General features: G+C 42.0%; 1 protein-coding gene across 1 annotated transcript in view; it reads left to right on the forward strand.

Annotated features, from left to right (window-relative positions):
* The window catches only part of LOC311440273 (uncharacterized protein), a 233,276-nt gene that overhangs the window by 124,504 nt on the left and 85,117 nt on the right, over window positions 1–23,655 (forward strand). The window contains exons 10-13 of the mRNA XM_084526954.1: window positions 4,976–5,109; window positions 20,274–20,413; window positions 21,470–21,539; window positions 23,243–23,427. The gene's annotated coding sequence lies outside the window, so the exon portion shown is untranslated. The remainder of the gene's footprint in view (window positions 1–4,975; window positions 5,110–20,273; window positions 20,414–21,469; window positions 21,540–23,242; window positions 23,428–23,655) is intronic.

Here is a 23,655-nt window from a genome sequence, read left to right on the forward strand (position 1 = left end):
TGAATTATATAGCTGAACTTTGCAACTAGCAAGAGGATTGAAGTGGATTTTAAGTTTAGTTTAAATATTATAACATTTTACAGATTATTGTACCTCTTCTTTTTTAAAGTGTATTGTTAGTAAAAAAAAAAAAAAAAAAAAAAAAATCGAATAGACCAACAAGGCATTTTCTCTGTTCTATGTAGCTGTACTTCCACTATTAAGAAAAAAATGTTCTCCATTAGATTATCTGTGATACGACCATTTTTTGTATTTTGAGATATCGCATGCATTGTGCTTGAAATATACTTGAAAGGATTTTTTTTGTGACAGCAGCTCATGTTGTTTCTAATCTTAATCTAGGCATCACTAATTTCATGTTTGCAAGTAAACACGGTAATGAATGAAAATCCTCCTAGAATTGTAATTGGTGCCGCTCTTTTGTATTCTGGGTTTCAAATCTGTGTGTAATTGTCAGTGCCCTATAGAAATGTTAATTATCTTGAGTAATCCTGTTTGCCTTGATCAGGCTGGAGCAGTACTAATCAGTAAGAAGGTGACACCCAAGAAAGTTAGAAAGCAATATGGCATTAAAGTGATGTGGGGAAAAAAAGAGAGGTACGGTTGTAGCTGGGATGGGGATGTTAGGTGTCTGTAGGGAAAAGGAGCTTGGGCTGACAGGCAGAGAGTGGGTTTTGGGTGGTAGGAGGAGGCCACCTAAAGGAGTACAATTTGAATCAGCTGCAAGGAGGAGGAGAGACCTGGGGAAGTACTGCAGGAGAGCTGGGACCCCACAGCAGCATCTCCTCCCCACCCCATACTCGCAGGGGTTGGTGTCCACTCCTCTGCCTGCCTGCAAGGGCATTTGGTCGTGGTGCAGAAAGGGAGAAACGGGACTGACTGTGGGAGCGTGATGGCTCCTTGAGCACTGTGTGCACTTCTGGTGCTGCGACAGCCAGCAGGAAGGACTTGCTCATGGATAAACCGCAGTGCCCCTGTGCAACTTCCTTGTGCATGCTCCCACTGCAAGAGCAGAGAGCAGTGGCTGCAGTCTCTCCCATGGTCATTGCTAATGGCAACCTGGCCTCTCTTATAGCTGGTAGCTGCAAGGACACTTGGTGCAGCGGTGGCAGGGTACTGGGACAGTGTCCGGGAGGCATTGGTGCACCAGGCTCTGCTATCCGTAGGACACGTGGGTGCATGCTCAGCAGGTGGGCTATGCTGTCACCTGTGGTGTCGTCTCCTGCTCACAACGCCAGTTCTTCTAAATCTGCAGTCCAACCGAGTTGATGTGAAAAAAAAATAAACTTGACAGCAGTTAAAAAATAAAATAAAATAAGGCTGTACAAGTAATTCTGCTCATGCATTTGTAGAGGGAGAAAGGGGGACAGGACAACCTGTTATCGAAACTACAGAGTGCTCCAAGCTTTCTGAGAGTAGAAGGGAGAGTCTGTGAATTTGGGAAACAATGAGCTGTGAACATTACCATCCCAGGAAAAGGAACATCCAGGGAACAGGAGGCTCACTTGAACTTTGAATCAACATCTGAAATTTTGAGCTGGCGTGCTCATGCAAACAGGGACACTAAACTTGATGCTGTGCTGAGAAAGTAAGAAATACTGTTCTGGAGCACAAAAATGTCTTGGGAATATAATTACCTTTTTTAATTTTAAATTTTATTAATGTAATTTTTTGATTAGTAGCTGCAATAATTGAATAATTTACTTGCTTTTTATTCAGATTTAGTCTACTGTGGGATGGGTTTTGGTAGGAAGACCTTATGTAATCAAATATAGCAAGAAGTTGAATAGCTTGTTATGTTTTATGATGAATTTGTGATTTCTAAAAAGTTTCCCAATTATTTTTTCCCCTCTTTCTTATTTGTTGACCCTGGATTTCATAGTTTTGGTTCTTCAGGATTTGTTTGTTATTCTTCATATGATATTTATCCTTACCACCTCCTGCATGGCACAGAGCACACATTAATTTGCATCTGATCCCTCGTGGTGCTTGCTGGGGGCAGTGTTTCAGATAACCAGCTGATAACAGGGCTGTTTCTAGCAAAGTTGTCCAAACCCACACTGCTGCACAGCAGAGTGGGGCGTATTTTAGGGGTTTAGGAGGTACCTTCCATTTAGCAGGGCTCTCCTTTGCTGAGCTTGCCGCTGCTGTGGCTGTGTCAGTCTTCCGTTTTCTTGGAAATGCTGCCTGACTGAGCGCTCTCCCCTCAGACACTGGAGCAGGGACATTAATTACTGTGATGCCTTTTCATTTTGAAACTGGAATACTGTAGTTTTCTCCTTAATGGACTTCCAGACTGTACTATGTGGGGATTCAAGTGAATTAAAATACTCAGCCAGCAATGTTTTACGGGCACCAAATTTTGCACTTATGTCAAACCTATTCTCCAATCGTTCCCCTGACTCCCTCCTGATAGTTTCATATATTTTTTAAGAATATGATTGATCTCATTAAAAGGTGTTAACACCTCTTTAATCCCATCATCAAATTAATCCCATTGATACTGTTAGTAATGAAATATAGAGGAAAAATTAAACTGTAATTTGGCATTTTCAGATTTCGAGCGCTGCTAAACCAACAAGCACCATTGTACCAGCCCTCGTGCTGTCAGAAGCTCCCCTAAGAAGGCTGTTAGCCCTGGTGATGAGCTGGAAGCACAGCTGCCTCTCTGGCTAGCCTCAGACAGCCACAAAAGGGTGATCCTCCAAAGAGCAGGACACTCTGTGATACGAGGAACACGACTTCCTCCCTGTACTTGTGGCCTTGCTGCCTGCACACCTGACACGTGTAAGTGCACGCTCCTGCTCCTTGCCCTTTCGTGGCTGTGGAGGTGATGCTGTCCTGCTGACAGACACAAGTACCAAGGTCTTCCTCTCTCAGCATTCACAGCACTCAGTGCCCTGCTGCTTGTGCTTCATAAAGAAAACTCCTTATTTAAAAAAAAAAAGCTGTGACACCTGTCTGTAACTTGTACTGCTGCCATCTCCCAAAGAAACCTTCCTGTTATCTTATGGGGATAACACTTTATTTTCTCAGAAATTCAGAATATAAACACTCGCTTATAGCACATCTCCTAAAACAGTGGTGTTCTGTGGACAGGAGCTAAGATTTCATAAAAATACTATTGTCAGGCAAGGTTTTGTTACGGTAGCTACAAACTAGATGGGAAAAATCTGAAACTCTGGATAATTTGTTATCTACATATCCCTGATGACTGAATTGTACACCTGTAACCGGGAACACTTCTTGCAATGCTGTTTTTAAGTGGGAAAGCTACTGAATAAGGAGAAAAAAAGTCTTAACCATAAAAGAAATTGGATGTAGGTTTAGAAGAGGTGATATGTAAAGTGCCTAATTAAGAATAAAGAAAAACCCTGTGCTGAAGTTTCAAAACCAAATGAGTATTGTATGTGGAGATAAAGCATTCCCAAAGGAAATGCTGCAAGAAAATTATTCTTGGCATTTTCTATTCATTTCTATTACATAAATTTTAAAATAAACTCTTCTAAAATATAGCACTGTTTTTATACACATCTCGAGCAGTATCTGCAGGATGCTGCTATGTGCAGGCCTGTCGTGCCGGGGTGGGCTGTGCTCTGCTCTCTTCCAGGTGATGTTCTTGGATGTCCACCTAACAAAGTGACAACTGTGAGTAGATGTTGTTCGCATCTTTGAGCCACCCACTCGTTGTCTTCTGTTATGATTCCTTAAGTTGCAGAGCGTATTTTGGGCATCGCTGTTACGCAACCATCTGGTTGCTCTTGAATTTCTGGAATCTGCCAATGGGACATGTGCTGACATTCAAAAAGAGAGTAAGAGACTGTTAGCCAAAATATTCCCCCTTTTGTTTTAAAGATAATATTTGGCTTGCAGTTGTCACACCAAAAAGTTATGCTTTAGGAGTAAAAAATCAAAAACAAAAACACACACAAAAAAATAAAAAACACATACACAAAAATGTCATAAAATCTTTTGTAATAAATCAAGCTGTGCTCTTACTGCTTTTGACCTGCTTTTGTATGGATGTTCCTATAACCAAATAGAAACAATAATTTTTACATGCAATAAAAACTCTCTGCTAAAATTACTGGTGCTAGCCTGAGTCGTGCATGAAATCAGCCTACCTGCCACCTGCTTGCCTTTCTGTATGAAGGCTTTATACACACCTCGTTCGGGTTTCTGTCGGAGGGAGCCCTGCAGCAGGCACTCCCAGCCCTGGGCAGCCCATGGCATCTCTCTGCATGCCACTGCTTTGACACAGCCACTCTCCTGTCTGCTGCCAGCAGCCCCCAGTCAGACACAAAAGAATTGTCTTTGTTATTTGGTCAGCAAACCAAGGAAGTGATGGGAAGGGGTTCTGTTTACCATGCAAAGGCATTAAAGGAAACCTTTTTGCATAACTGAGTGTATGTATTTAGCGTTTTAAGTTTTCCATTTCTCTTCAGTGGTGCAGCTAGGAAGACCTGGATTTCCAGATATGAGGTATCTAAAGGCAAACCCTCCACTCCTGACATCTGAATGAACTTGTTTGAGGTCTCTAATAGTAGCACAAATAGAGCTTTCCTCAGCAGAGGCTTACCCTTCTCTGTAGTTACATGTATTTCTCTTCTGCTAGTATCTCGTATGGATAAGCTGTGAAATCTTCCATTTAGCACTGAATTATTTTTTACAGATGTGTGATTGGGCTGCTTGATTTTTCTTAAAATTCCTGAAAAACGAGTTTTGAACTTGTTAAGGTTAATTTGCCAAAGACTAATGGAAAATGAGTATCAAGCTGCCATACGCTCAATAGATGTGCTGTATACAAATGTCTGACTCTGACTTGCATGTATACGTGTACTGCAAAAGCCTCAGTGGAAGCTAAAGTGATGTTAATACTACTGTGTTTTTTAATATGAATGGCAAGAACAAAAGCATTAAAAAGCCTAAAACATTGGACAAAATTATAGGATCTCATCTCTAAATTTTTCTACAGGCTCATTGGCAGTGTTAGTGCCAACAGAAGATGACACTTGAGCTCCTGAAGGCTGTTCAGAAGGCAGCAGGATAATGCCGTGCATGGAGCCATTTCCCTTTCAGAAAGCTTTAACAAGAACCTGCTACCTCTGGGTAAGAAAGTCACTGTATAATGTAACCATGTTATTTTGTGGCAGGGTGATCAAACAAATCACTGCTTTCTACTAAAAATCCCAGCTGAACAAATTCCTGCTGGGCGTTTGGTTGAGGTGGATTTTTCCTTTGTGCCTTCAATGTAGATGATTGACCAAAGCCATACTTACAGCATCAGCAATTAAAACGTAGCAGCCCCTTATTTGAACGACAGGGAGGAGGGAACTGTCTGATAGCTAAAGCTTCTCCGTACCTGGGCAGCAAGCTATGATGAACTCAACAAAAATCATGTTTGTAGGCTGTAGGAGAATAATGCTGACTTTAAAGCTTATCCAACATCTCTTACTGACCTCCAGTAATTCTGGGAGTGAAGGATATTGCTACAAGCTTGTCAGTTCTGTTTTAAGACAAGCAAAGAGTAAATAATCTATCTGAAGACGATAACAGGGTCATGATAGTGTCCCAGAAGACTGGCACTATCTGGTACTGGTGGGCAGCAGCTGCCCTGGCACTGCACGGGGATGGGCATTTGTGGGGACCATCGCCTTGTAAGATGGGTGGGCCCTTGCCATAGGGCAGCCACTGTTTTGTCCTCTGGTTTTATGTGGTTCCCTGGCATAGTTTGATTTGTGAGTCTGGTTGTGGAAAAATATTTACTTTAAGTATCCTCTTCATTCTCCATTTGCATTATATTTTGGTATGAACAAAGCAGAAACCTTAGTAAAACATATGAAAATAGTGCCTTCTGCTGGGACAGCATGTGTGTAACTGAAAGCATGAGGGTCTTCCTGTTCCTCAAGGTTACAAACAGAAAATACTCTCTTTTGTATGTTGATCTTCCAAGGGATAGCATGTTTGAACTCAAAATGAGTGCTTCAGGGATGCTGGACTGACACATCTGACCCTGCACACAATTACAGACTTTCTGTATGTGCCGGCTGCAAATTTCTGACAGATTTAATTCTGCTGCAGATAAGCATGTCTTTAACAATGATGGAGGCTAAACAAATCTATCTATCTTTGCATCTCTATAGACAAAGAAATACTTGAATTATCCAACAAATACATTTTTGATATAGGCAAGATTTTTATGATATGTATATATATATTACTACTACTGTTTTATTTGTGGAGAACTAGCGGAGACTGAAAAGAACATCTTCATGGTGACTTTTTTTGCAATAGCTTTTTGCAATGTTCTTTGAGATATCTTGGTGCAATTAATAATAATTTAACAACTCAAGGTAGTGGTGCTAAGAGTTGGAACCTAGGGAAGAAAAGGAAGACAATGAAAGACTCCCATTTTATCTTAAACAATACAAAAACATGATTGCACCATTAGCAGCTCTGGTAGAATATTTTATATAGGTATAATGTAGTAACTGCCAAAGGCAGCACAGTTAATCCACATACAAGTATTAGCTCCAGCCATGACAGGTCACTTAAAACTTGCATGCAAAGAGAAAATTATCTTACAGTATAATAGTCAAAAAGCTACCTTATGGTGCATGTCAACATTACTGTAGCAATTTGGGGTGGTAAAAGTGATTAAAACAAAGCAAAAAACTATGCCTCACCTCTTATTTTATAGAAAACATTTTTTTTGTACCACTCTTTGCTGTTAAAAGGGCAAGGGGCCAGGCAGTCCTTGTTTTACATATGAGCACAGACAAGCCAAAATCTGAAAGTGTTTGTATGTTGAAGGAGCTGTGGAATGAGGATAGCAGCCAGAAACTGGGGGAGGAAACCAAGGCTTCCTGATAGCCTTGGAATTTGTTTGCTTTTAATTCCCATCTGGGTAACTTTTTGGCAAATCCTACGTAGATCAAAGGCAAAAAAGAGACCCGCTCATAGGAGAGGCAAGACCCAATTCCTGTGACAGGGTGCCCTGTGTCCTAGAAGCTGCACCCTCAAGGTGATGCACCCTCAGACTGCAGGGAGCCAGGGCTGTGGCTGTCCAAAAGCAAATAACCTTCTCCAGGGCTGAATGCAATCCAAGTACTGTTTGTGGGAGGTCCTCCAGGAGAAGCACCACGCTGAGGCTGGAAGTGAAGCGCGTCCCTGTTGTGATGGGATGTGCAGCACAGGGTATTACTGATAGAGTTGCACAGAGCGCAGAGCATGGGCACTGAGGTAGACTTGTCTGTTGGAGATGCTGATGTCAATCCAAGACATTGTTCAGGGAATAGAATATATTATTTAAAATGCACTAAAAGTAGACTGCATGCAAGTGAATTGTAATGTGCCGAGGTGAAAATGCGATAAACTACTCTTAGCCTTTGACAATACCATGTGCCACTTCAATTCTTGGAGAAAATGATAAGCTTTTGATAAAATAATAAGAAAAACAGAAGAAAACAACCCTATCTTTCATCTGCCTCCATCTCTTTCATTCACAGAAGTGAATGCTCTGTGGGAGCAAGAGGCAGAGGGTAAAGGGGGGATTGAGGTGGGAAGGATTTTGATTATACTGAGAACAGGGGTATGACCAAGAAAGATAGTAGTCAAGATTAAAGAAGAACGAATACTTTATATAAAGCTTAAATGGGAAGAACTCTGTATGTTGCAAAACGAGAAGAATAAATAATTGTTAGTCTTTAGTATTCCTCCCAGAATTGTATATGTAAAATATACATGTAAATAAAATGTATTAGTCTTTCCAGTGGGGCTGCAGAAAGACTGTTGCTAAGGGATGAGCTGGCAGAATAATAATGAGTGTTAGTATGAATTCTCTTAGAACAAAGAGGGTTTTGTTACCTTTTGTTTTTAAGAGGAACTTTACTAGTATGACATTACTAAGGAACTTTTGAGCAGAATTGTTATTTTAGAGCAGTCATTGCAGTTTACTGTGAGGCTGTTGAAGGCAGAATAAGCAAGCCTGGAGTAGCAGTTAGGTATGAACTACTGCCAATATTCAGGTTCAGTGCTAGCAGAAATACCAGTGTAAGCAGAGGAGCATTAACAGTTCCTTCTCCCCTGTTCCTAGCTTTTGTAAAGAAAGTAGAAGGGTAGAAGGAGAAAACAGTTTCTACAAAAAAAAAAAAAAAAAAAAAAAAAAAAACAACAACAAAAAAAAACACAGAAATAATAACTTGATGAAAGTGATACCAAGAGATGTATAGAATGTGGGAAGACCTAAAGGGCCTGTTCCTAATCAATAGTACCTTCAAGATATGAACAGTGCAAAAGACAAAGGAATTATTCACCATCTGAGCCGGAGACAAGAAAACGGCCTGAGGCAAATAAAGAAAAAGTTGGGGAATAAATATTAAGAAAAGTTCTTAAAAGCATGTTTTTCTCCTGAAACTGTGCTGCATTCTATAAAGTGCAATGTTTTGATAAAATGCAAAATTCACTCTTGAGTGCATCTGGAAAAAAAAAATCACATCACAGCTACACGCTGAGGTTCTCCATCACCCTGTGCTCAAATTCTGCTTGGAAGCTGAGTATGTGGGTCATGGCTCTCCTTACAGGATAAGGAAGAAAGCTGACCCCTTTCCAGCCAATAGCAGAATCATTTCTGGGAGGTGCAGTTAAGTATACTGTATTAAATACACAGCTTAGGTTTGAAATGCTGTGGTTTTACACACATTTTGGGAACTTTCCTCCTGTGGTGATGGACTTTGTGAAGGGCATCATGTACCTGGTGGAGGCTGAGTGGCTTCTGCTGATCTGTACTGTAAAGACAGTGCTGTGTGAAGCAAAAAGGTTAGGTATAACCTGGAATCTGAAGGCTTAAAAAAAGATGAGCAAAATCAGTAGAAAGTGAAATATAATCCTTTCATTTTGTTTCAACTTGTTAGTCTCAGCATCTTCAGAGAAATTCTTTTCTGAGCCAAGAGCATCCAAGCCTTTTCATTCATACAACAAATTAGTAATGGTGTGCATGGTGCATAGAGGGGAAGAGACATAATAATGATAAAAAAAGTTAGATCAGGCTTCTAGCTAATATCAGCAGGTTCTGACTCATGTCAATTTCTGTAACCTGATGTAATGCTCTATGTTTAGGGTCATGGAACAACATCCTATCCTAGAGGGACTGCTCTCCCTTTCCCTCACAAAGAAGACCATGGAGAAGTTAGAAAAAAGTCATATATTGGTGGGTTTGTTTTCTGTTCCCAGTTATTCATCCCGAGTTAAACACTAAGGATGAAGTCCTGGTGTGTTTCGTCGCTGTGTATGAGGGGGAGCAGGCAGGCACATGGGAAGGTGCCCATTTTAGGGAAGTGATGCTTGGGCAGCTTGGCTTTTATCTCACAGAGCATCAGCTCCTGTAGCAACTTTATAGGAGCTTGTGTTTATGTAGCAGTATAGAGAGCTGCCAGGAGAAAGGAGGGAGAGGAGGGGCAGGATTGGGGAAAGCAATGTTTGGTTTTATAAAGCAAGCTTGCCCCTTGGGTGAGTAACGCCGCTGATGTATTGGTAACTGTACCAGTCTTTCAGGTGCACAAGAAGATTTGGCTGTAGGGCTGTACAACCCCAGTTGCTTGTTAAAGATTAAGGAAAGGCTCCGATAGCCTACACTGTCAGTCTCCCTGCATGTATTCCCATGAGCACTGGCCTGTGCCAGGGGTTTGGGTGATGCCGTTTCATGTTTGACACAACCATCGGCTTGTTGGAGAATCTGCCTTTTGCTTGCACCATGATTAAATCGTAGAGGGAGAACATGTGTTTCTCAAATCTCCCTGCAGCCCTTTGGATACGACTAAGCTTTAAGTTTGACAAAGGGAGATGAGGGTGCATTTGAGAGTGTGCAGTTCTGAGTTTTTTCTCTTTGGTGCTTTCATATTGCAAAGAGCATTAATTTACCTCCTGTCAGGTGAAACCAGCAGATTAGTTGCATTAATTTTTGAATGCTTGCATAGTGTGTGTAATTGATCTTATCTTGCCAAAGTCCTGTTTGCAGCTCTGCCAGACATTGGTGGGTGGGGAGCATGCAGCCTGCAAAGCACTATATATTGAACAAGCATTGCTGCTTTAGCAGGAGGCAGGGAAGAGGGGGAGTCACTGACAAAGTAGTGATTCGATGGGACTAGGTGCTGGTTTGCTTTAGGCTGCTTATTTGGTTGGGTTCTTCACCCAGGGTAATGTCATGTCCATTGCCCTTGGTTCAGCTCATTACCTATACTTACAGCACAGAGCTTTAGGGTGCTCTCAAAGACAGTCAGCCCTTATCCAGCTCCGCACGATGGCCAGGACTTGTAAACAACAGGGGTGCAAAAATGCTGTGCTCGTGGGCTGGCAGGGTATGCTTTCAGCTGAATGTGCAGTAAGTACAGCTGCTCATCCTGGGTGCCCTGGCACAGCAGCACGCAGTGGCTGTGGCACTGAGGGGCTCTGCCCTGCTCAGCACCCAGCGGGTCCTGGCACCCTCCTGCTGTGCTGCTTGCTGCTGGGACATGGTCTCAAGGGACTGCGACACTTCCCAGCCAGCAGCCTGTCTGTTTTGGGGTTAGTTTACTGGGCCTGGCTTTTTCTTGGTTTGGTGTACCAGAGTACCGTGGTCACAAAGGAATTTATTCTGTCAATTTTCAGCGTGTTGATGTTCTTATCATATTACAATTTCCCCTTCCATCCCTCCCTTATCCTGCTTGAGGCAAGGGAAGGGATTTTTTTCACCAATTGTAATCTTTTGCCTGTCACTAAGGGGATGAGCAGAGCCTGGTTCCAGGCATGCATTGCAGCAGTGGTGTCTCAAGTGACAGCATTTGGTCAGGAAGACCCTGACTCCCACGTAGGTGGGTATCGGTCCAGCTCTCTGCATGCAGTTCCAGGCTTGCCTGGCGGGCATGTGGCAGGGGGAGCGCCAGCTGTGCGCTGCAGAGGTTCCTCAGATATGCATTTTGCTCTGTTATCTCTTCGCAAATACTATGCCTGGTGGGTATTACAGTGCTACCTAAAATGTTGCTTACTTACATTATTCTGAAAAAATGCTGGTAATAATCACCTACCAGCAGGCAGCGGTTTCCTCTGTGTTCAGAGGAATCAATTGCCCGCCTCAGCACTGCTCTCCTCTACCTCTCAGGAACTGCCTTAGGTTCATCACGGTTCTCTCTGTGTTACTGTGAATAGACGTAATGCTCTGATCACATCTCTCATTTGTGCATTGATTTTGAACTAATGATGTGTTTGTGTGTATACCTGGGAAAAAAAATGCTGTGTGCTTGCATGCCTCCTCCATTTTGAACTGTGTAGCTCAGGGCTGTCATTGTGGTACTACATGGAACACTGCTGCTGGGCTTCGATTTTTATGAAGTCCTTGGAAAGATTTAATTAAAATTGCTTTCTAGATTTCATCTTCCTTAGGAATGGCCTTTTATAGGTTCTACCCATGGGGTACTATTTATCCAATTTAAGGCATTTAAATACAGAATATTATTCTGGTGTATTTATTCTTTGGAAATCTGTACTTCTTTTCCACCCCCCTACAAGCATTTTGCTGTTATGTGGAGCAGATGCAGGCCACATCCTGCTAATCTGCACAGCTGCAAGAGATGAGGTTGGAGCTATTTTGACGCTCTTCGGCACTTTGTCAAAAGCCTACAGGTAACTTGGGCTCGCTGTGTCTGAACATTTTAGGTATTTCTTATGGTTCTGTTACAGCTCTTTCGTACATAATGCTGCCATTTATCTTATTCGGTGTCTAACCAAATACATTTTTCTCCTTGGAGATTTTTTTTTTATGCGTTTTCACTGAACATCTATTCTGTTTGTCCATGCAAGCTACTCACTCAAACTCTGTTGCCTGCTTGCAGGGTTTGCTTTTGAGTTGAATATTGCAGTGTTCCCGGATGTTGACACAAGTGCAACATGAGGACATGTCCCTTACACTGACACCAAGATTTCTGTGTTTCTCAATGCGCAAAATGCGGCTGGCAATTCAGACAAGCCATAAAGTTGCATGTCTGTCGCTGTAACCAAAACACCCATGGCTCTCCTGCCCTGGAAATCCCTTTGTCAGACTCAGTTACCCACAGCTCATTTCTCCATACATCTCCATGGTTTTGCAGTCTCCTCAGCTTCAGGGAATCTCACTGAAAATGAGCCACAAAGATTTTCTTATGTGATCAATTCTTTTCACCCACAAAGTATTATTGGCCCTTTTCCTCAGGTCCCAGTCAATTCCTCCTCACTTGTTTCTACTTTCTGTCTTACAGTTAAAATTATAGTTAAAATTACTTATGCAGCCAGATTCCTTGGTCACATCTTGCTGTGTTCAAAGAGACCAGGTTTGCACCTCTCCTGTGCAGGATGCTTCCAAAGTCAAAAGCATTTTCTTTGAATGAAATTCCATCCTTTTGTCTTTTAGACATCACTCGGGCACCTGCTGTTCTCCTGCTTGGTCTGTATCAGCCTGTTTCCATCTCTACCAGTCTCTTCCTCTTCTTGCCAACCATGGGGTTCTTTTCAGAAGCCGAGTGAGAAGTAAGGCCAGTGATGCTTTTGTACAGTGGGTACATCCCCAGGGATGCAGGTAAGCAGAGGTGGGGCTGTGCCCCACCAAAATAGCACGTGATGTGGTGGCTGTGATGCAGCTCCCTGTCCCCCTCTATGGAGAAATGACCATAGTGCTTCCTGAAAGATATTTAATTTTGAACTTGTGTGTTTTTGAGTTATATTGTACAAAACCATACAATAGCTTTTAATGCTTACAATATAATTTTCCTCTGTTAGTTTTCACTTTCCAGTATGGCATTAGTTTTATATTGTTATTCATTTTATGTACTCTTTATCATATTTGTCAGTAAATCCCCAGCAGACAGAAAGCAGTGGGGTGTGTTTGCAGTACTACAGCTACCAGGGCTTGGCAAAATAGCAGTGTAAAAATCATTTGCATTAGAGCTAATAAAGGCAGCTGGAATGGACCCCAAAATATGTTCAATAAACCAATAGAGCTGACTGCTGATTATACTCCTACTTCAGTAAAAGTAACTGGTTTTCATTCAATGTTTGAGTACAGTAATTGTGTAGTGTAGTTTTTTCCCCACAATTTAGATCTAATATAATGGTCAATGCCTGCCTTTAAATGCTGACAGTTTGCTAACAATTTCCAGTCTCACGCATCTTGCATTTTATTTCCTCCATATAAGGGCAGGGTGAATTTCTCAACATATAGTTTGCTGTAACTCCTCATAAATGTTGATTCTTTTATTGTGACCACTATAGCTATCACTTTGAGGAATAAAGGCGTTTATTTTGTTGTTTTGCTTTCTTCCCCTCCATTTCCCACCAATTCCTGAGTTCATGTTTTTCCAGAATCTTCTGGAGTTGTCAAGAGATAATACGTAGGAAAAGGAGTTTTATGAATTAACCAGTTAATAGAATTATTTTAAGATCTAGATACTAAAATGATGCTGTAGATTCTCTCTCTGTTTTTCCTTTGCAAATATGGCTTATCTACCCCATGGAAATGATTTATTTAACATACAAGTGTCAGTCCTTGAGACAATAATATACTACCAAATCTGCATGTCTTCAAAATGTGTGCTTACTCTGAAACATGCACATATTGGGTTTGGATAAAAGAACATGCCTGTTTTTCTTTGTTTTTTGTATGCCAGCTGCTTTTATAAAAAGGTTAACTGATAGATATTCTTAGTAGTAATGACAAATAAATAACATCTCTTTCCTGCAATACTTGACAATAGAAAGATTCTGCCCAGGATTATTATTAGACAAAAATAACGAGCAGGATTTGCCTGTACCCTGTGCCATACATGAAACAACAAATCAATCCATACTAAGTTCATTTAGCCATATTTTATATCTTCTAGAACTGGAATTGTGTAGCCTACAAAACAATTTATATTTTATCTGTACCATCTAATTAATTAAATGGCCCCGGAGTACCAGACTCACAAATCTCGTTAATAGCTGAATACTGAAATAAAGGCTGTTCACCCCTACTAGAATAATATTTGCATATCTCCACCTGCGATGGGTAATAAGTACCTGCCACAAATCAGAATTATGAATTTTGTACGCCTAACAAAACCGCAGGGGAAATTATACCTCAGACATTCCATAATAATTGCAGCTAAGCTGTTTAGTGCCATCCACTTATTCTGCCTGAAGTGTTTAAAGCAGCAACAGTTGTAAATGAATTCAGGCATACATTCAAGAGAAAATGTTTTAAAAAGTTTTTCTGTCTTGCCATATGTAATTATCTTTATAGAAATGTTCAGCTACAAGTTATAACATGCTCACATTTAAAATTGCAAATTAAAAAGTTCTTCCGATTAAAGTACGTTTTATAAGAGTTCTTTTTTAAGTTTCCTATGATAACACAGGAAGCAGCTAGGGCCATGTTTATCATGTTGGTCTCCCAGAATCAGTGATCCAGTGTATGAATGACTGCAGTGAGGTGTCTGCTTCTGCAGTGCTTCTTTCCCCAATAACGTGCAGCTCCTGTGGGAGAGTTAACTGCTAGGGCTTGGACAGAAATACACTGTGATGCAGATAGTCTTTCATAGGCCAGGGAATTGGGACGTTAAAGTAGGCAGCGCAAGCTGCCTCTGGCTTGTTTATTTTCATGACAGAAAAGGAAACTGCATGTGGAACAGAGCTGGGGAGGAAGAGCTGTGAGATGCTTGTGGTTCAAGCTGTTGTCTGAAAGTGTTGGGGGATAATAATATAGAAGCTAACATTTAAAATGCGATTTGTGTTTGAGAGGGCCACAAAGCTTATGATAAGCACAGGTCCTGTTTTGCCATCCTTGTGAGGACAGCTTTAGGAATCGGACCCATCCTTTCAAGAAGCGTGTAGACAGTGCTCTAAGATATATGGTTTAACACTTAGGCTGCCCTGTGTGGAGGTATGAGTTGGACTTGATGATCCTCATGGATCCTTTGAGACTCCAGATATTCTGTGATTGGGAATCCAGGGTGTTCCACATATGTGATATGAATGTAATGTGACTGTAGGCCACGTTGGGTCAGCTACTGAACCCCTGTCACCTCAGTCCACAATCCCTCTAGGATTACATGTGGAAGGTAGCAGTGGGGTTTGCTGTTCTATCATGAGGTGCAAATTCAGTTGCTGGTGTCCCTCAGGGCTGGCATGTGGTGGTGCAGCCGTGAGGAAGGCAGACTTCTCTGAAGCTGTGAAGGCTTGGGCAGCAAATTCCAGATTACCTGAAATTGAATTTTCCCGAATTGTCATTATACAAACTGGGGGAAACTCTGTCATGACCAGGAGGGTTTTATTCTTGTGGAGGGGCCAAAGCCTGGCTCCTAGGTTTGTATGTCAAAGCTGTGGCCAGCACCAACCCGCAACAGCTCCTCTATGTCCTCACCAGCCAGGGCTGCTGGTGGGGGAGCCAGGGGCAGGCAGCACCTTTGAGGCCATAGCAACGTGTGATTTCTGTTCCACCTCCATTTTCTGATGGAAGACAGGGAAATACAGGGCAGCACCTGTCTATGTGGTGCCCCTGGTCCCAACCCACGTCTCCACAGGCCTGCAGGAGCTGTCTGAGGCCAGGCCTTTACAGGCTGTGTCAGTTTTGTTAGTACATGTGGGGCAGTTTAAGTGCGTTAGACAGCAAACTGGTGAAATTCTTGCTGCTTCTTGTGATTTGAATGCGTGAATTGTCATATTACAGATTTTAGAGAAGGCAACAGACCAACAAAAATAACGCCTCCTTGCCCTGGTTCTCACTGAACATTTTGTTGATTATAAATAGCTAGGTTTCAAGTCTTTGCAACAGAGGAGGACAGAACTTAAACTGTAGTCTGAGCCAAACACACACGCACACACACAAGGTATTTGTGATCACTGAAATCATCTCAGGATTTTAAGGTTACAATGGATTTTGGCGAGTTGTTTATACAGACAACCAAACTCAGGTAAGGGCTAGGTTTAAGACATTTGTATCACTGGCCGCAATACTCTTGAATAACAAGGCTGTAACCTTGCTTTAATGCTTGCTGCCCCCCCCCCCAGAAGATGAGCAGAAGTTACAAGAGAACTACTGCTGGAGAGGCAGAGGTCCCTTGTGCCGAGTCCCCCTGGCAACATGCAACTCCCCAGGCAGGAGAGCCCCTGAAGCCCCGGCTTTGGTTCCTGCACACGTCCACATTTGTATGCTGCGAGTGTAGCCATCATTTTGCTGGTGTTCTAGTGAAGGATTAAAAAATAATTAGGATTTATATGTGTTCAAAAGGAAGGGGCACGGTGCAGTGAGTCACAAGGAGGTGATTAAGTCAGGTTTTCTCAGTCTTCCTAGACTGACAAAGATGAGTCTGAGAGTTTAGGAAAATAGCTGATAGCCTATTACCATGATGGAAGTGTAGCCGAAGACTATATTTTATGTTTTAGAGGACTAACAGACAAGGTCCCTATGGATTTTTTTTCATATTACATAAAATGGCTATAGAAGATGAACCATAATCTCTCGCTAACTTACACATTAGCCCAGGGCAATAAAGATGTTTTTATTGGAGGCAGATTTCATGAGAAGTTGTATGGTTTTATCTTCAAATATTGTACTGTGCTGAAGGCATTTAAGTATCCTGTTGGGACACGCTGTCCTGGAAAGCCATTACTCTCAAAATGACAGTGAGGTCACTGGAAAACCTCTTTCTACAGGATCCTGCCCTTTCCCCTCTGCTTGTCTCCCACTCTTTGCCTTTGCTGCAAACAGAGATGAAGCCAGTGTTTCAAGCTGCCACCTGTGCGGGCTGAAGTCCCTGTTCATCCTCTGATGGATCTGTCAGCCTGATCCAGCTGAAAGGGAGGCCCTGGTCTTTCTGCTTGCCTCCTCAAGCCTTGCAATGTCTTCCCTTACTCTCTGCAGACAGTGCTGGGACCCTGCCTTTCTTCTGAAATGTTGCAGGTCTGTTCTTCAGTTCAGACCTCTGACCTTGTGCTGTTCCCAAGATTGGTAGACTGGCGCCCTGCTTAAGACATAATGTCTTGGCTGGGAGCAATTAAAATGCTTGCCTCAACTCCTATCATCTTATCTTGATTTTTCACATCTTTTTCTCTAATCTTGACAATCAAGGCAATAGCTGCTGCCATCCATCCAAACCACCCTCTCCCTAGCATCTCATGCCAGCTAGGCAGCCTCTGTATATGTGTCCTTCCACTGCTAAATCCCTTGATTTCATTGATAGTGTAATCTGATTGTTGTCAGCTCGTTCTACCTCTCACCCATCGCTTGATATCAATCAGTCTATGACCGTCTCTTGGCACTTGCTGTCATTACACAACTCTTAGATATTCCATCAAGTACCTCATGCCTTCTCCTTTGATTCCTTTGCGTTACCTCATTGCAGTTGGCAGTGGTGCTTCATGAATATCCATAAGCCTGACTGCTAGCTGTGATTCAGCACTGCATGTTTGTCTCCATAGCTTGTACACTTGGAAGAGCATTTGCAGGTCAGGGGTCCTTTGTGCCCCTGGGGTGGTCCCTGCTCTCCTGCAGGCACTCTGCCTCTCCACTTCTGTATCTTGCTTTTCCGTTCGATTCTTGTAGAAACTCAAATACATACAGAAGCAGAGTGAGCATCCTCCCTAAAGTCAAAGGCTTCAGGAAGTGGCTAATAGCAACAGAAAACAGATTAAAATGGAAATGTTTGTATGTTTTTCACCACAGAGGCTGCACTCCTTGCACTGCTGTGTAAATGCTGCAGTGTGTGGCATTAGCAACTGTGTTATATGACTTTATTCCCTTTCCAGCTGTATTTGTATCAGCTTGCTGTTGTCTGGAAGGCAGATGAGAAGTTGGCATTAGTGGTTTCTTTCTATAAACTATTATGCAGAGGATAATCTCTGATTGATGAGGTCATGCCCTGCTACCTTACAAAGAAACATATGTCTCTCTCCTAGATTTAAACCCAAGGCTGTACTTGGCAATCAGCAGTTTCTCATTGATTATGACTGGCAGGGATTTTTATTATGCTTTTTTTGTTTTGTTTTGTTTTGTTTTGTTTTATTTCCTTCATTTATCTAAATCTACCAAATATATCTGTTTAATCTTTCAATCTATAAAAAGTACAGATTTCATCTTATACTGCGCTTTAGTGTCTATGATAAAAAAGACATTTTTCTCTCTACCTTGCACTTTCCATTCATATTGTAATTTTTTGTTCCAAGCTTAAGCAGTCCACATTTCATTAAAAAAAAACATGACACTATTCATACTTCTTTTATCCCTATAAGATGGTAAAAGCAATGTTGCTTTGATGAAATTTGGCAGGTAAGAGGATCGAGTTGAATCATCTCAAACCCCTGGAGTTTTGGGCCTCCAGCTATTATGGTAGAGCAGCTATGAGTATTCAAAAATTGGTCCTTTGTTTGCACTGAATTTCCAAGCCATCTGTAGTGCACAAAAGCCACAGCTCTCTTTATAGTTCAGAATGAATATTTAAAAGTTCAGTTTTAGATTTTATTTGTAGCACTTCAGATCTATCTATCCCATCTGTCTCATGTCTCAGCACTGTGGCATTAAACTGTACTTGGTGAAGTCACAACTTGGTGTTAGAATTTAAGGTAAATGCTTGTTCCTTTTCATTTTTTAATGGAGTATGCACATGCGTAATCAGGATGTGCACAGAGGACTGGTAACAAGTGCTTTTTATTCACATACTGTAAATTATTATTAGAATATTAACAAGCTGCTGGACATACCAGGTTGTCCAGCCTGAATATTGTAGTTTAGGTTCCATATGTGTGTGCCTGGGCTGGCTGAGAAGCTGTCCTAGGGCCATGCGTGGAGCCTTCACAGTGTGCCTGGGTCATGACAGGTGCCCTCAGGAAGGGAACATTCAAGGATGCGTCATGGGGAGTGGGGACTTGTGCCGGCTGGTGTGGAGGTGGCCATAAGAAAGGGGGGTGGAACTGCTCATTTCAGATGGTGTTTGCATTCTGCTGTATATGTGCCTGCCTATTCCATGGAAAATTTAGCAAGCAACAACAGTGTGTCCTTAAATCAAAGGGAAATACCTCCTTATGGTAATTCTGTAGATTAGCATCACCTGCTTGAACCAGATTCAGTATTTTGTGTTTAAACCATAGCTGCATCTGTCAACAACATGCCATTTTTTTTTCTTTGTGTTTAACTGCAACCCGAGGTCACCTATTCTGAATCAGTGGTATGAGAAAGGAAGCACCGTATCTTTCATAAAAAGCGGGAATCGTCTACCTCTTATTAAGGCCTCATTCAATGCTGGTAAATTGTTCGTCCTTTACTTTCATTCTGTCCTATCCTGAGTTGAAGTAGGATGTCTGTTAGACTCCTGGTGTGTAAATGGATCACTACACTTTAAGAAGCTCTTATCTTCAATTAATAAATATATATAGTTATATTTATATATTTGTCTGTATCTCCATCTCTCCATCCATTTCTGGGAGAGAAAAAAAAAAAAAGAGAAAAATAATATCTTCTATGTAGACTGGTTATTAACCATCCTTTTTTTTTAAAAAAAAAAAAAAAAAAAAAAAAGCTGTTGTTTTTACAGCCTTCAAGTCTGAAATTACATTAAAACAGATGATTGTAGAAACACTTCTCTATTCCAACAGGGTCTGAAACATAGCAAAGATGTTTCAATTCACCATGTAAAATCTGTCCTGATGGCTGTTGTCTTTGTATGAAATGAAATGAATGAAGGACTTCAAGTGTTCAACCAGGCCAAGTACAAGGTTCTGCCCCTGGATTGGGGCAATCCCAAGCACAAATAGAAGCTGTTAAGGGCAGCCCTGAGGAGAAGAACTTGGAGGTTAACTCAACGTGAGCCAGCAATGTGTGCTTGCAGCCCAGAAAGCCAACCATACACTGGGCTGCATCAAAAGAAGCATGCCCACTGGGTCAGGTAGTGAAGTTACTGTTTCTTCTAGTAGTTCTCCTCCTCTTACAAGGAGGTCTGAGTCTCACTACAAATCATAGCAGAGCATGATCAGAGGGGCTAATCAGCTGGGGATGCAGTTCTGTGGTTCACATCTCCATAGTGCTTGCTGTGCATCACCAGCATCCCAGCAGTCGTGAGAGCTGGACTGCTTTGTGGGCAGTGGGGAGCAGAGGTGGAGGCCACCCCTCTGCCCAACACAGCCTGGGACCTCAGGAGCTGCCTGCACCTGGGGCTGGCCTCCTTAGCAGTTACTGAATTCCAGATTAGAGAAAATAATCCCCCTCCCCCTTTAAAATAATATGCTTCTTATTTCCATAGGCCTCAGCCACCTCTGCTAGCACTCTCTGAGAAATAAACAGTTGCAGAAGTGAACTTTTTTGGTGGATTATATCATCTGACACTGACATCTGTGTTCTTCCCATGCAAAAGTTCCTATAGCTTTGAACAAGCAGCCCTATGTAAGTACAAGAATTTGACTCCAAACGTTGTTTTTATTATTTTGAGCAATTTTTTTTTTTTGTACTTCATGACAGACTGAAAAATATACACAAGTAAAACCATATACTGTGCCTATAGCATTTCTTACTGACACCAGTTCAGCTCACATGGCTGCAGCAGTAGCACATGTCTGAGAAGAGCGGGTGCCACATGTGTAGGTATTGTATGAGACTGGGAAGGGGACTGTGCTAGAGGTGAGGAAGTAAATGTCTTCATAAATACATTTCTTGATGGTAAATTGCTTCTTGTCAATGGGCATCTGTTTTATAAAAGTTCAACCTCACTGTTCTTTCATATGGAGATGAGTGAAGCTTGAACTTCAGATTCTAAAATCCAAGCTAGAAAGAATTTAGAGGTAGGTGATAAAAAAATTCAGCTGTTAGTTTCCTTGCCTTTGGGAAATTTGTGGGGCAAATGAAAGAATTTATGGAGGAAGGGAATGAAAGCTCTTCTAGCTGGTGGTCTGAGATAATTTGTTAAAGACAAATTGAAGAGTGTTGTGCTTGTTAACACAGGGCTAGCAATGGTTAAATGAACACCAGAAATTTGTAAGACTTTTTAAGTCAGAGACACAGTCAAAAGAAAGAAAAATTGCACTAATTTCCCTGTAATAAAATCTCTTGGTGGAAAACTTAAGTGAGTCTCAAACGGAATCTTATGAAGAAGACATTCACATGAAACCAATGATGATAAAAAGTCTCTCTGGGGAGCTCTACACCCCTTAGGCTCCAGCTGCCCTACCTTGCCCTCTTGGAAAGGCCTGAAGCTCCCCAGCAAGCAGCTAGGTCTCTGGCAGCATCTGGCAGCCTTTGGTGTAAGGCTAACTAATAATCCCTTGAAGTCTCTAGGGAAGCTTGCAGTCTTAGGAAATAAATAAATAAATAAATAAATACATAAATAAATAAATTTCATTTGTTTTTTATAAAACCTTTGTTCTGTGGAGATGCATGACTTGAAACACTGTAAATCTTTATTCTATATAATATTTGTAATCCTTTCTCTTTGTGTATAAAAAGCTGCATGTTTCCTGTGCTGTGCCCATCTACCCTGAGCAATGAAGTTCCTTCCTCACCAGTAAGTCAGCAGGTTGGTGTCTGTGCTGGGTTGCAGCCTGCCCATTTGTGCAGCAGTCCAGGGCTGTTTGCTTTTCCTTCTGCTCCTCGGTGCATTTAAATATCAAGATGGGTTTGGTTTGAGTGCAAGATTTCTAAAAATGGGATCCTAAAATTAGATGCATACAAAAACACTGAATGCACAGCATTTTTGACTGGCCTCAAAAAAGCTGTCCAAGAGCTTCAGTTTCTTAAGATAATGGCAATTTTTTTAAGGCATATTGAGCATTGATGTAGTAACCTAGTTACAGACATCCAGTCTTGGATCTGGACCTGCACTCCTATAGGTACACAGTGGGACTCCAAGCTTTAGTCTGTCTAAGCAGAAAGATGATGAAATAGGGTTTTTGCTCATTCAAGTAGATGTGTGCTCCCAGTCTCTTTCTGCACACAACAGGAGCAAGCAGACAATACTAGTGTTTTGCATCAAGTTCATGCTGGTTGATGGTATAATCCAGCTGCTTCAGTGTAAATCAAAGGAGATTTTGAAAGTGTGCAGGTATAAAATGCTGACAGAATGAGCATTTGAAAATATGGCAACTGCACAATCTGAAGAGAATGTTTAATCTGAATGTGTTGGTTAATACTGCCACATCCTTTGGCATTGTTGGGGTGCAGAAATGAGTCTCTCACACGGAGTTAGAGCTAGGTGTGCCTTGGAGACCATTGGGGCTTTACCAGGGCTGCAGGTTAGAGAGCAGCACTGCAGCAAGCCTTGTGCTTGCTGTCAGAACTAAATTAAAATAAAACAGCAATTTTTTTGTCCATAATTTATCCAAGTTATGATTTGGCTTTGCTCCTAGCTCAAGCTTTGTCTACCTGCAAGCTTTTAATTTGGTCATTTTGCTACTCCTGGTGTGATTGAGGTCTGGGGCAGCAGCTCAGCTGCTGGGGGCATTTTGGAGCCAGCATCTCTCCTGTCCCTCCCTGTGCAGCTGCTGGGTGGGTGTCCCTGCTCCCTGACCTCAGCTCCGCCAGCACCTTTGCTCACAGCAGGTGCTGCAGGACCGAGGTGTCTCCTGGCTAGTGGATGAGTTGTTTCAGAGGAGCTGCTTTCCCTCTGGCCAGATTGGCTGCAATGTCTGGGTTCTGCAAGGGAAGGAAAGACCCTCCCCAAGGTGCTGACTCTCTTTCTGGGGCCAGTTGGGGATGCTATCTTAGCAGCTGGAGATCCCCTGCTGCACACAGCAGTCAGTATCATGATCACCCCTGGCAAAGCTATGAGAGCAACCAGTTAGAGCTAGAGGATGAAGATAGCTATCTGCTAAATTCCTGCTTTAACAAGCAACCTAGAGCCTTGTGAGGTAGCTCCTCATCCTGTCTTCAGCACCACTGAGCTGCAAGGAGGGCTGTGGGTTAGGAGGCAAACCCTCCTTGGCCCCCTCAGCAGCCCAGGTTGCTGTGCTTTTTCCTGTGGAGGAAGGGTGGACACACCAGCTGGAGTGACCCACTTCCCTAGAAGAAGAGAGCCAGGAGCATGGCTCCAGCTGGGACACAGCAGAAGAGGCTGGTTGAGCTCAGATGCTGCTTTTTCAGTGTTTCATTAGGCCAACATACGCTCACCCTGTGCACAGTTGTGAAAAAACTAAGATAGAAGGAGCAAGGGCAGGGATAAACTCCATCACTCCAGGTTATTGATGCAGTTATTTATTTATTTATTTATTTTACTTCTTTTAGCCATAACTTTGAGAATGGGGAGGGCAGGTCAGATGCCTGTTCTTCTGCTTGGACCAGCATACAGCCAGAGTGACACCCTAGCTCCACCAGTGCTTGCTGCTACCAACCTGCTGGTTATCGTTCTCCTGTGTGAGGAAATTTTGAAAGTCTTCTCAAAACGAAGACGATGAGAGATATGCAAAGAGGTACGTTTGAGATTAAGATGCTAAGTAACCAGTAGTTTGAACTGCAATCCATGGGTTATTATATATATATATATATATATATATATATATATATATTTTTTTTTTTTTACAGCCAACTTTTCCCTTTTATAGCATGACCGATGCTTGATGCCCTGTAGCCACAGTTTAAATGAATATTCATGTAAATTTTGAAAAAGAATAAATTATAGGGACAATGGGGTGTTGTTT

The sequence above is a fragment of the Aythya ferina genome (assembly GCF_964211825.1).
Source record: "Aythya ferina genome assembly, chromosome: 8".
NCBI lineage: Eukaryota > Metazoa > Chordata > Aves > Anseriformes > Anatidae > Aythya > Aythya ferina.